Source organism: Oryctolagus cuniculus, chromosome 3 (assembly GCF_051225735.1).
Source record: "Oryctolagus cuniculus isolate XC-2025 breed Fujian yellow rabbit chromosome 3, ASM5122573v1, whole genome shotgun sequence".
In the NCBI taxonomy this organism is placed as follows: Eukaryota; Metazoa; Chordata; class Mammalia; order Lagomorpha; family Leporidae; genus Oryctolagus; species Oryctolagus cuniculus.
The window spans coordinates 3,146,573-3,158,628 of record NC_142869.1 but is presented as its reverse complement, the minus strand read 5'-3'; the positions used below and the strand labels follow the sequence as shown (position 1 = coordinate 3,158,628).

At 57.4% G+C, this 12,056-nt stretch overlaps 1 long non-coding RNA gene across 1 annotated transcript; it reads right to left on the bottom strand.

The window, feature by feature from the left end:
* Nucleotides 1-8,063: 8,063 nt before the first annotated feature.
* On the bottom strand, nucleotides 8,064-10,755 carry LOC138849099 (uncharacterized). The gene is made up of 2 exons (XR_011387523.2): nucleotides 10,585-10,755; nucleotides 8,064-8,680 (listed from the first exon to the last, which is right to left on the bottom strand). It is a non-coding gene; the product is annotated as an uncharacterized LOC138849099 (long non-coding RNA).
* Nucleotides 10,756-12,056: the final 1,301 nt, after the last annotated feature.

Below are 12,056 nucleotides of genomic sequence, written 5' to 3'. Positions count from 1 at the left end.
GGCGCCGCCCCAGGGGGCACCTCTGCATCTCGTTCTGCTTCCACCACAGCAAGTGACATGCGACACGCCACACGCCACACGCCACACGCCACACGCCAATGGGAGTGGCATTGCTTCTCATGATGTGTTCCAGAGAGACTGGGTGCATAGCCGCAGCGGCCTCTGTCCTGGAGGGAAAGGGGAGGCGGGGGAGGGGGAGGGTGCCCGGGGGCCTGGCCACTAGCGGCTTTCGGGGTTCGCAGTCCTCCAGAGAGGGCCGCTGGGGAGGAGGATGCGCAGGTCTGGCCTAGTGGTTGGTCTCCACGTTCCAGGTCACCCCTGTGCTGTCCCTGCAGGCTGCTCTAGGTCACCCCTGTGCTGTCCCTGCAGGCTTGCTCTAGGTCACTCCTGTGCTGTCCCTGCAGGCTGCTCCTGGGTGCGGGGAGAGCCCCAGACACGCAGAGTGGGGAGAGTCCCACACTTGGCGTCTGTGGGACTTGGGGTCTCAGCTCTCACAAGCGGCCGTGTCCCATCTGTTCAGAGAAAAATGCAGGAAGACCACCGCGCCTTCTCGTCTCCGGAACGTGACTGCTAACAGCCTTGCCCGGTGTCTACCCCGACCCGGCCGGCCTTCCTGGGGAATACACACAGCCTCAGGCGCCTGGGGACCCCTCGGCCCAGTGTCCCACTCCCTGCTGCGGGGGATCCTGGCTGCCCGACAGGCTCCAGGTGCCTGAAAGGAGACGTGTGCGTTGGCTCACTCCTCAGCCTGGATTTGTTCTTTGGCGTTGACATCCAGTGCAGAGGAGTAAGAATGATGTCTGGAAAAGGAGCCGTTGTTTTCAAAGCAAAAGAATCACTTTGGCTGCGGGAGCTGCCTGTGAGTCAGCAACCTTGAACTGGAGCAGCCGCAGCCGAAGTCTTGGGGTGGGTCACCGGCACCGCCTGCTGCGTGGCCGTCCCCCGCCCCCGGGACGCCGGTTACGCTGCCGCCGCCTACCTGGCACGGCGGAGACCAGTTCACACGGTGGAATGAGACTTGCTGAGTTCCACGGCCCAGGGTACGCATGCAGAGCCTCTGAGAGGACACTGCCCCCGGGGGACACTTCCCCAGGCCTCTGGTGGTGGACTTGACCCCGCAGCCTGGCCAGGGGGCCACGCCCGGCTCCAGCTCTCCTCCCAGGGGCCCAGGTCTGGGTCCGGCACCCTCAGAGGCCTACTCAGCCACAGAAAGCCACAGACCGTGGGCTTGCGGGGACCCAGGCTGTGAAGGGCATGGCGGGACCCCACCGGCTTTCCTATCACAGCCGTCTGGCGCCAGTGCTGCGCTGAGCTCGCTCGATGCGGCTCCCACGCAGCTGCACTGGCTTGGAGGGGCCCCCGCAGCCTGTTGGAGCCTGGGCTCGGGGGGCAGAGGGTCCCGCAGGTGCTGTCCCAACCACCCGGCCGGGAGCTCCTTACCCGAGTGTGCAAACAGGTAGGGGAGCTGTCGTGAGCATTTTCACGCACTTGTGTGGGCTCCTCCCACTCGCTCCTGCACGGACTCGGCCGCCGGGCTCTGGTAGCTGTCCCGAGCTGTCAGGACTGAAGCTGCCGAGGTTTCTCGGGGTTCGCCACCTTGCCCTGTCCCTGTGCTGTGGTTGTGCCGGTGAGGACGGGGGCTGGCAGGGGCACTCACAGCTTGGGACAGCCACTCCTGCCATCCCTTGCCTGGGCACACTTGTCCATATCGTGTGTGTGTGTGTGTGTGTGTGTGGACAGCCACTCCTGCTGTCCCCTGCCTGGGTACACTTGTCCATATCGTGTGTGTGTGTGTGGACAGCCACTCCTGCCGTCCCCTGCTTGGGCACACTTGTCCATGTGTGTGCGCGTGCGCGTGTGTGTGTGGACAGCCACTCCTGCCGTCCCCTGCTTGGGCACACTTGTCCATATCGTGTGTGTGTGTGTGTGTGTGTGGACAGCCACTCCTGTTGTCCCCTGCCTGGGCACACTTGTCCATGTTGTGTGTGTGTGTGTGTGTGTGTGGACAGCCACTCCTGTTGTCCCCTACCTGGGCACACTTGTCCATGTTGTGTGTGTGTCTGTGTGTGCGTGTGTGGACAGCCACTCCTGCCGTCCCCTGCCTGGGCACACTTGTCCATGTTGTGTGTGTGTGTGTGCGTGTGTGTGTGGACAGCCACTCCTGCCATCCCGTGCCTGGACACACTTGTCCATATCATGTGTGTGTGTGCGCGTGTGTGTGTGGACAGCCACTCCTGCCGTCCCCTGCCTGGGCACACTTGTCCATGTTGTGTGTGTGTGTGTGTGTGTGTGGACAGCCACTCCTGCCATCCCGTGCCTGGACACACTTGTCCATATCATGTGTGTGTGTGCGCGTGTGTGTGTGGACAGCCACTCCTGCCGTCCCCTGCCTGGGCACACTTGTCCATATCGTGTGTGTGTGTGTGTGTGTGTGGACAGCCACTCCTGCCGTCCCCTGCCTGGGCACACTTGTCCATATCGTGTGTGTGTGTGTGTGTGTGTGTGTGTCTCATTTGGTCTAGACAAGATTGGGGAGGGGCATCGAACGCTTCTCTCTGCTGACACCACAGCGAGATTACAAACCATCACACATGTGAGTCTGCCACACTGAGGAGCCTGGTGGCAGCCCCTCGCAAGGAATTTGCAAGCCTTGGAAAATGGGAGAATTTCCAAGTCTAGAAGTGGTTTTCCTCCGGATTACAAGAAAAAGACTATTGTTTTTTGTTTGATTGGTTGAACGTTTCCACTAGAGGAGAGTTTGCTTCTTTCAAGTTTAAAGTGTAAACCTTGAGCCACTCTGGTCTCACCCAAGTTCAAAAAGGTGCTCATTGCCGAGGGCTCTGTCTCCGTGCCCCATGTGCGATCGAAGTAGCAAGGACACAGGTTGAGGGTAAAGGAAAGAGAAGGTTTAATCTGCTGACAGGTGAGGACGATCGTGGACTTTGGGGTTGGAGAATGACCACCCTGCCCCGGGGGCACGGCCTGGGGTTTCCCAGGGGCGGCAAGAGGAGGCGGGGCTGCTGCGGCCAGTTCCGGGTCTGATAACCGGACACCAGGGACACCTGCAGAGCCTGGGAACCCTGCCTGCTGGCTTGAAGTCACCGCAGGGGACGCAGCACAACCAATAGCGACAGAGCCCTGCGGCTGTCTTGGCTGGCGTCTGGAAGGTGCACGGCGCTGCGGTAGGAGCCCCCGGTGCTCGCTCACCCAGCACGAAGCCCACTCAGCCCGGCACCCGTGCTCAGCGGTCCAGGCCCTCGGTTGTTCTTGCTCTTTGCATTCTGTTACAGTCGACTCAGGCCTCTGGCCGCGCGGGCTACGGAGGGCCAGCTCACTTGGAATTTCAGCAGGCCTGAGGCCGGTTTCCGGCTTCCGCAGCACGTGTCGCTGGGCTGTTTGAACAGACACCGTAGGCAGACACGTGCGGCCCCAGCGTGGCTCCCGCCGCACCTCCTCCCTGCACTGCTGCTCAGGATCCCCGACCTCATGTCCCCGGCTGGCCCCGCGAGCACGGGCAGAGTCCCGTGTCCTGGTGCTGGCGTGTGAGGCCCCAGAGGGAGGAGGGCAGAGGCAGGGTCTGGCAGAGCTGTCACGCTACGGCCTTGTCTCCGTCCCCCGGGGGGCCTGGGTCCTCCAGGGGACTGTGGCAGGGATGAAGAGCTGAGTGGGTAGAGAGTGTGCGTGGTGGGCATGCACACGTGTGGGCATGCCTGTGACATGTGTGATATATGTGCAGGTGGGCATGTATGTTATGTGTGTGGTGGCCATGCACATGTGTGGGCATGTCCTTGATGTGTGTGATATATGTACATGTGGGCATGTCTGTGACGTGTGTGGTGGGCATGCACACGTGTGGGCATGTCTGTGACACGTGTGATGTATGTACATGTGGACATGTCTGTGGTGGGCATGCACACGTGTGGGCATGTATGTGTCATGTGATGTATGTACGTGTGGACATGCCTGCGACATGTGTGATCTATGTGCGTGTAGGCATGTCTGTGATGTATGTGATGTGCATGCGTGCATGTGGGCATGTCTGTGTAAGTGTGGGTGCATGTGTATGAGAAGGCCTGTGTGCACACGTGTGACCGTCTGTATCTGAGTGCGTGTGTGCATGTGACCGTGTGAAGGTGCATGTATATGAGAAGGCCTGTGTGTGTGCACACTTCTGTGACTGTATCTAAGTGTGTGTGCATCTGAGTGTGTGTGTATATGTAGGAGAAGGCCTGTGTGTCTGTGCACACGTGTGTGACTGTATATGAGTGTGTGTGTGCTTCTGAGTGTGTGTGAAGGTGTATGAGAGGGCCTGTGTGTGCACATGTGTGTGACCATCTGCATCTGAGTGTGTGTGCATGTGTATGAGAGGGCCTGTCTTGCACATGTGTGTGACTCAGTGCGTGTTCACACACACACGTCCCTCACTGCCCTCGTCCAGCGCTCCCTCCCCTGAGTCTCAGGGCGAGGCTGTGGAACAGGGCTTTTTCCACTGGCTCCTGGTGACGTCAGGTCTGCGGAATTGGTCGTGAACTTGGCCCCGCTCGGCGCCTGTCCATCCACGGGGCTGCCCCGGCTCCACAAGGGCTCCTTTCTCAGCAGCCACACCTGTTTGTTTATGTGGGGCTGCCCCGCGTGAATTCAGGGGGTGTTTATAAAGCCTGGGCTTCTATTTTCGGCAGGGTGAAGCTGTCGACCTCTCTGTCCACCGGGACATCCCTGTTTGCTCCTGCTGTTGTCTCTCCTGTCCATGGTGGCGTGGGGGTGTGGAGGGGAGGGCACTGTACACCCCCACCCCCACATAGGAAAAGAGTAGCTCCGTTGCAAGCGTCAAGGCTCAGATTCCTCAGCAGGGCCCGGCTCCATGCTACTGTCAGGGTTTGACGTCCCGGGGACGGGGACCAGGGCTCTGGGGTTCCGCACCCCTCCTCTCTCCTCAACACCGAGTGCTCTCCAATGTCTTTATAGGCTAGTTAAGAAGACCAAGGCTTTAGCTTCCTCCTGGATTCTAGAGAAAAGCCCTCCGCAGCCCTGGAGCAGGGCCCGGCTGTGATGTGGGGCAGTGGGAGCTGGGGCAGTGGACGCAGCCACTGTGGGCTTGGTGATGTCAGAACGGATGTTCACTTGTCCAGAGTCTCGAGGGCTCACCCACCCTGCAGGCTGGTGCCTGACTTGTGGCCCCCAACAGGGGCAATTTTGTTTCACAAGAGACGTTTGGCAGTTGCCGTGGTAGGTGGTGGAGGGTGCTGCTGGCATCTTGAGGGTGGGGGGCAGGGCTGCCACCAGACACGGACAGCGCACAACATGGCCCCCACCACAAAGGCTTAGCCAGCTCAGATCAGCAATCCGTGATGGGCTGGCAGGAGCCGGATGATGGTAGCCTCTGGTCCCTACAGTGCCCCCTGGTGGAAGCAGGACCTCCAACCCCTGCCCGCTGTAGTCCCAGCTCTACTTGGACGGATGGCGGCCCTCGGTCCCCGGGGTGGGACACAGAGCCCGAGCGTGTCATCTGGGTCCAGCTGGGACCCTGACTGCCTCCAAGCCACAGCCCACAGGGCAGTCCCCAAGTGCCCAGAGCCCCAGATGACAGGCCCGGAAGGAGCAGCGAGAGCTCAGGCTGGGGTCCCAGAGTTGCTGTTTTCCAGCGTGATCCTACCAGTTCACACCCCCATGAGGATCCCAGTGTGGTCCTACCAGTTCACACTCCCGCGAGGATCCCAGCATGGTCCTACCAGTTCACACCCCCATGAGGATCCCAGCGTGGTCCTACCAGTTCACACCCCCATGAGGATCCCAGCGTGGTCCTACCAGTTCACGCTCCTGAGAGGATCCCAGTGTGGTCCTACCAGTTCACACTCCTGCGAGGATCCCAGCACGGTCCTACCAGTTCATACTCCTCTGAGCGCTGTGTGGACGTCAGGTCCACGTCCTTGCCAGCACTCGGCACTGCCTGGTCCCCTTTGAGGGCTGTCACTCTGACGGGTGTGCTGGGTCCCAGGGGTTTGAACTTTCAGTACCCCACTGAGCATCTTTTCAAATGCTCGTTGGTCACTGGTGCCCCCTTTGGCCCATTCTACTCTTGCATCGGTTTTCTAGTTTGTTACTATCTATGCTCAGAAGTTCTGCATACGTTCTTGAGAGGCGTCTCCTCACTGGACGGGCCACACACACCTGCTCCCGCCCAGTGGGCGGCCTTCCCACTGTCCATCTGCCATTTGTCTCAACACCAGGACGCTGCAGCTTTTCCCACGTTCTTTTTGCTTCACCTCCATTGATTCTTGAATTTCACGTCTTCCTTTTCCCTAGATTTCTCTTTGGAGTTTTCATAAGCACGTTTTGTGACCCCAGGGAGCTCAGAGGCAGTATTCCGATTTCCGGATGGGAACAGGTCTTTGTTTCACCTCCATCCTCTGTTGGTAATTTAGCTGGGTATATAATACTTTCGGAATTTTACCTTGTTTTACGTTGCGTCTGGAGAAGGTTTCATTTGGAATGTGTATTTCAAATTTTTTTATCTTGATTCCTTTTTTCTTAATGTTTTCCTCTCTTTCCTGAAATGGAGGTCCAAGTTCTCTGGTTGGATCATCTTTTTATTCATCAAATGTGGTGAGTTTTTGCTGCTTCTTCAGCATTGACTCAGGAAAAGCCACCCCACATCAAAGAATGGAGAGACAGCATCCTTGGGCTCCTTCTTGGGTGGCTTTGATGGAACTGGTGTGCAAGGTAAGGAGGCAGCACACACAGGGAGACCTGTGCTGGAACAGTCCCCTCTCAGCCTGCCACCTGCTGTGGCTGCCCTCGCTGACTGGAACACCGAGCTTTCGTCTCCATTGCTGGCTAAGTGCTGCCGTCATGGCCACCTGTCGGCCTCTCTGGAGGCAGCTGTGTGGGCTGAGGTTGCCCCAGAGCGGGGCCGCAGTGGAGCTGAAATCCACCGTGCGTGAACGGCGCCCCCGTGACCTGCAGCCCCTGTCCTGTGTCAGCGTGGGCTGGCCGCCCTCCCCTGAGCTCCTGCTGTTGCTGGCACCATTTCTTATTGCATACAGCAGGGACCGAGGAGTTTGGGTGGTTCCTTTCCTGTTCCTCTGTGCTCATGGAGAGTTGTTCAGTTACTCTGTTAGGTCCTCTTTAGTGGGAGTTTGGTAGAGCAATGGTACAAACACTGCGGAATGTCAGGGCACTGTCTGGAGCTGGAAGCTCGCATGGAAGCTCTGAGAAGGACATCAGTGGGGTCTGAGGTGTGCGCCACACAGCACGCTGTGAGTTCAGACCCGGGATTCGGGGAGACTAAACCCAGCTTGATCGCCTGCCTTCTCATGGTTGCTTCACTTTCTGCCCAAACCCACAGCCGGCTGGAGGACCTACTTCCTTAGCTCATTCTCATTGGTCGGCCTTTTTCCCCTCCAGGGACCCCATGGCCCAGCCCAGTCATCTGATCATCCATGAGCCTGGAGCCGGCCCCGCCCCCGTTGACCTGGTTCCTCACTGAGCTGGGGGAGCCCCCTCCCACCTCCAGGTGCCCGAATCACGCACAGGCTCCTGTGAGATTCCGGAACATTCTCTGTCCAGTGTTTCTGTAATTGTTGGAGTTCTTCTCAATCAAGGCAGCATTTCAAGGGTTTGAACTTGACCTCTCCCTGGCCAAAAGCTATTGGTGTTGGGTGATTATCAGCTCCACTGCTCCCTCTCCCAGCCAGCTTGGCCAATTCTTTTAAACAAACTTCATATTTTTAGTCAGTTTTTAAGGAAGATACAAAACCGTGTGACCTATTGGCAGGCTTGGTATTATTAAAATTTCAGTTTTCCCAAAGTGATAAATAAATCAAATTCCCAGTGAAAAAAAAAGTTGAAACACCTCAACATCGTGCCAAAATTTATCTTCCAGAAAGAACAGATAAAAATAGTCAAGAAAGTAATATTTTATAAAATGATTACAAGGGTCATTGGCACTGTAAATACTGAACCACAGCAAAAAGGCCTTGATTAAAATATTGTGATCCTGGCACACACACAAAAAAAAAATAGGAGAAAAAGAATGGAAAACCCAGAGTCAAGTACACACACTGTCTAGGAGAAGGTAGAAATAACAGTTTAATGGGTAAAGAGTATAATTCAATAGGCGAATTGTTAGGTAAAACAGCCATAGCCAATGAACTTGGACAAGACTAACAACTAACGTCTAACATTTGGTGGAAGCACCAAGAATAAAGATTCAAAAAGTTGACACTTTATTAAGGGTGTGGAATCCTAAAAAGGGAGTATTTTTAATACCACAACTCCACGTTGAGACGCATCCATTGGAATAGCCAGAGACCAAGATCTGGAACAAGAAAAGGCCTTGTTGCGGTATTGTTTACAGAGACAGAGCGCTGGGCGCTCGGGCTGCAGGTGCGCCGTGGCTCAGCCAGCTCCTCCACCTACTCAGGGAGAAGCACCGGACCACTGCGGCCATGCGCCCGCGCGTCCCCAGGGGGCTGTCCCCGTGGGTGTCGCCGAGCTGACAGTGCAGGATTTGATTTTCTCCTGGTGCTGTCTGTATCTTCCCGGTCTCCTTGGGGGACGATGGCGGGCTCCACAGTCAGAGAAGAGATAGGTCTGAGGGGGAGAAGGGACCGATCTCAGGCAGAGATGAGCTGTGCATGGCTGGGGCCCTGAGGCAGCAAAGCAGTGCACAGCTTCCAGTCTAGAAAGAGAGCAGAGGAGGCCGTCTTTAGAGACGGTGCTTTTTACCTAAAGCTGTAGACAGGTGAGCACACACACACCTGGTCTGTGCGGCACGGGAGCCCCCTGGTCCCCCAGGAAAGCACGGGGGTCCAGCGGCTCCCTGAGCCCTGTCTCCACTTTGTGTCTTTTCTCTGCAATCAACAAGGCACCGGGAAAAATCTGCAACCCGCGAACACGTGGCTGGCGGGCCGCTCCTGTCGCCAGCTCGCCTCCTCCTGCTGGCCTCTCCTCTCTCTTCCTTCTTCCCCTGTTTTTCTCTTTCACTTTGAAGTCATTTCAAGCTCACAGCGCAATTCCGACAGCAGGAGTTGCTCTCCGGCCAGCCTCCCCCCCCCCGTGTCGGCGTGTGACAGGCCCGGCGGCCCGCTCCCAGCAGCAGGGCGAGCGCCGCGGGCCGGCCGCTGGCTGACCTCCACCCCTCCCCGCTGCCCTAGCCGGGGTCTGGCCCCGAATCCTCCCCCAGGCTGTTCAACCCGGGACGTGTCGCCCACCCGGGGCTGCTCAACCCGGGACATCTCCCCCACCCCGGGCTGCTCAACCAGGGACTTGTCCCCCCACCCCACCCCCGGGGCTCCCGCGATTCGACACCGAGGAGGAACCCTGCGGACTCGCCCTTTGTGCCCGTCCCCTGTCTCCCCAGCTGGGACAGAGCTCTGCCACTGGTGCCCAGGAGGCCTGGGCAGCCACCCTGAGCACACGAGGCCGACAGCCGTGACCACCTGGGTTCTGAGCCGGCTCCCTCTCCCCGGGGGATTAGCCATCTCTAGGGGGCGCTCCCGAGGGACCATGCAAATCCTCCCCAACTGAGTGCCTGCGACAGTTGTCACGGTGGTGTCTGCCGAACACGGACTTTGTGTTTGCACCACTCTTAGGACGTTTACGCACACACACGCACATGGAGGTCTCTCACACACACATGCACACACACACACACACCCCCAGAGTGTGTGTGCGTGTGTGAGAGAGAAACCTCTGGGGGTCTCTCTCTCTCTCTCTCACACACACACACACACACACACGGAGGTCTCTCTCTCTCACACACACACGGAGGTCTCTCTCACACACACACGGAGGTCTCTCACACACACGCACACACATGCACACACACGGAGGTCTCTCACACACATGCACACACGGAGGTCTCACACACACATATGCACACGGAGGTCTCTCGCACACACACACACACATGCACACGGAGGTCTCTCTCTCACACACACACACACGCACACCCGGAGGTCTCTCTCTCACACACACGCACACGGAGGTCTCTCTCTCACACACGCACGCACACGCACACCCGGAGGTCTCTCTCACACACACGGAGGTCTCTCTCACACACACACACACACGCACACCCAGAGGTCTCTCACACACACATGCACACACACACGCACATGGAGGTCTCTCACACACACACGCACACACACACACACACACGGAGGTTTCTCTCACACACATGCACACACACGTGCACACACACACGGAGGTCTCTCTCACACACACACGCACACACGGAGGTCTCTCTCTCACACACACACGGAGGTTTCTCTCTCTCTCTCTCTCACACACACACACGGAGGTCTCTCTCTCACACACAAGGAGGTCTCTCGCACACACACACACATACGCACACGGAGGTCTCTCTCTCTCTCACACACACACACACGGAGGTCTCTCTCTCACACACACACACGCACACGGAGGTCTCTCACACACACACACACACACACACACCCGGAGGTCTCTCTCTCACACACACGCACACGGAGGTCTCTCTCTCACACACACACACGCACACGGAGGTCTTTCTCTCACACACACGGAGGTCTCTCTCTCACACACACACACACGCGCACACACCTTCCATTCTGTCCTGCTGTGCCGCTCCTCTCCCTTGCTTGGACCCCACCGGGTTATCCGTCGCTCGCCATCAAGAGCAAGGACCAGGGGGCTGAGCGGGGTCACTCTCGGGCCGGCTGCTGGCCGCCCACCCTCGGGAGAACACAGGCGCTTCTCCCTGAGCCCCGCCTCTTAGGGAGGGGGTGGGGTGCGGCTTTAACCAGGAGGATTTAGGGGAGCGTCCGCCCCGCAGGGCGCCACAGCTCTTACCCCGGCCCGGGAAGCAGTTCCCCTCTGAAGTCTGGCCGGGACCCCCGCGCACCTGCTGCGTGTGCAGTGGTCCCCACACAACAAGGTGTTTTGATTTTCCCTCTTTTCCTGTACTTAGGTGAGGTGGCCCGGAGCTGGAGAGGGCACATGAAAGAGGCGTTTTATACGCTTGCTGGCAGGAAAACAAGCTGTTTCATTTTTTAAAAATGAACTTTACGAGATTAAAAATCGTTCAGACGCTTTTTAAAATTTCCTCTCTGGGTTTCCCTTCTGAGGATGAAACCGAAACATGGAAAAAGCGAAGCGGATTCACTGTGGGGTCTCCTGATAATAAACACGCAGAAAACATCCTGAACTACTCACCCCAGGGACTCGACAAACTGTGACGCGTGCACTTCACAGACCATCAGGGATCCCTGCCACGGCTTCCCTGACAAACAGATAGTGACACGGGAGACCCCGCTGAGGCGGTGGTGAGTTTAAGAACCAAGAGACGGCACCAGGTTTGAGCATTTGAACGAGACACCCACACACACTCATGCACACTCACACACACACACGTACCCACACTCACACATGTGCACACTCACACATGCGCACCCACATGCACCAACACTCACACATGTACACACACATGCACACTCACACACGCACACTCGCACACGCACACACATACGCACACACTCATACATGTGCACACACACTCACACACATACATACACCCACACTCACACATGTGCACACACACTCACGCACACTCACACACACGCACACACATACCCACACTCACACATGTGCACACACTCATGCACACTCACACACTCACACATGTGCACACACATGCACACTCACACACACTCGCACACGCACACACATATGCACACACACTCATACATGTGCACACACACTCATGCACACTCACACACTCACACATGTGCACACACATGCACACTCACACACACTCGCACACGCACACACATATGCACACACACTCATACATGTGCACACACACTCATGCACACTCACACACGCACACTCACACACACATACACCCACACTCACACATGTGCACACATTCATGCACACTCACACACACGCACCCACACTCACACACATGCACACACACATGCGCGTGCCCTCGCCGCTATTTACCAGCATCTAGAAGACCAGGAAGAAAGGCGGCAGGGGTGGGCGGTGCCCGTGTGGCAGTGCGCTGTGTGTCT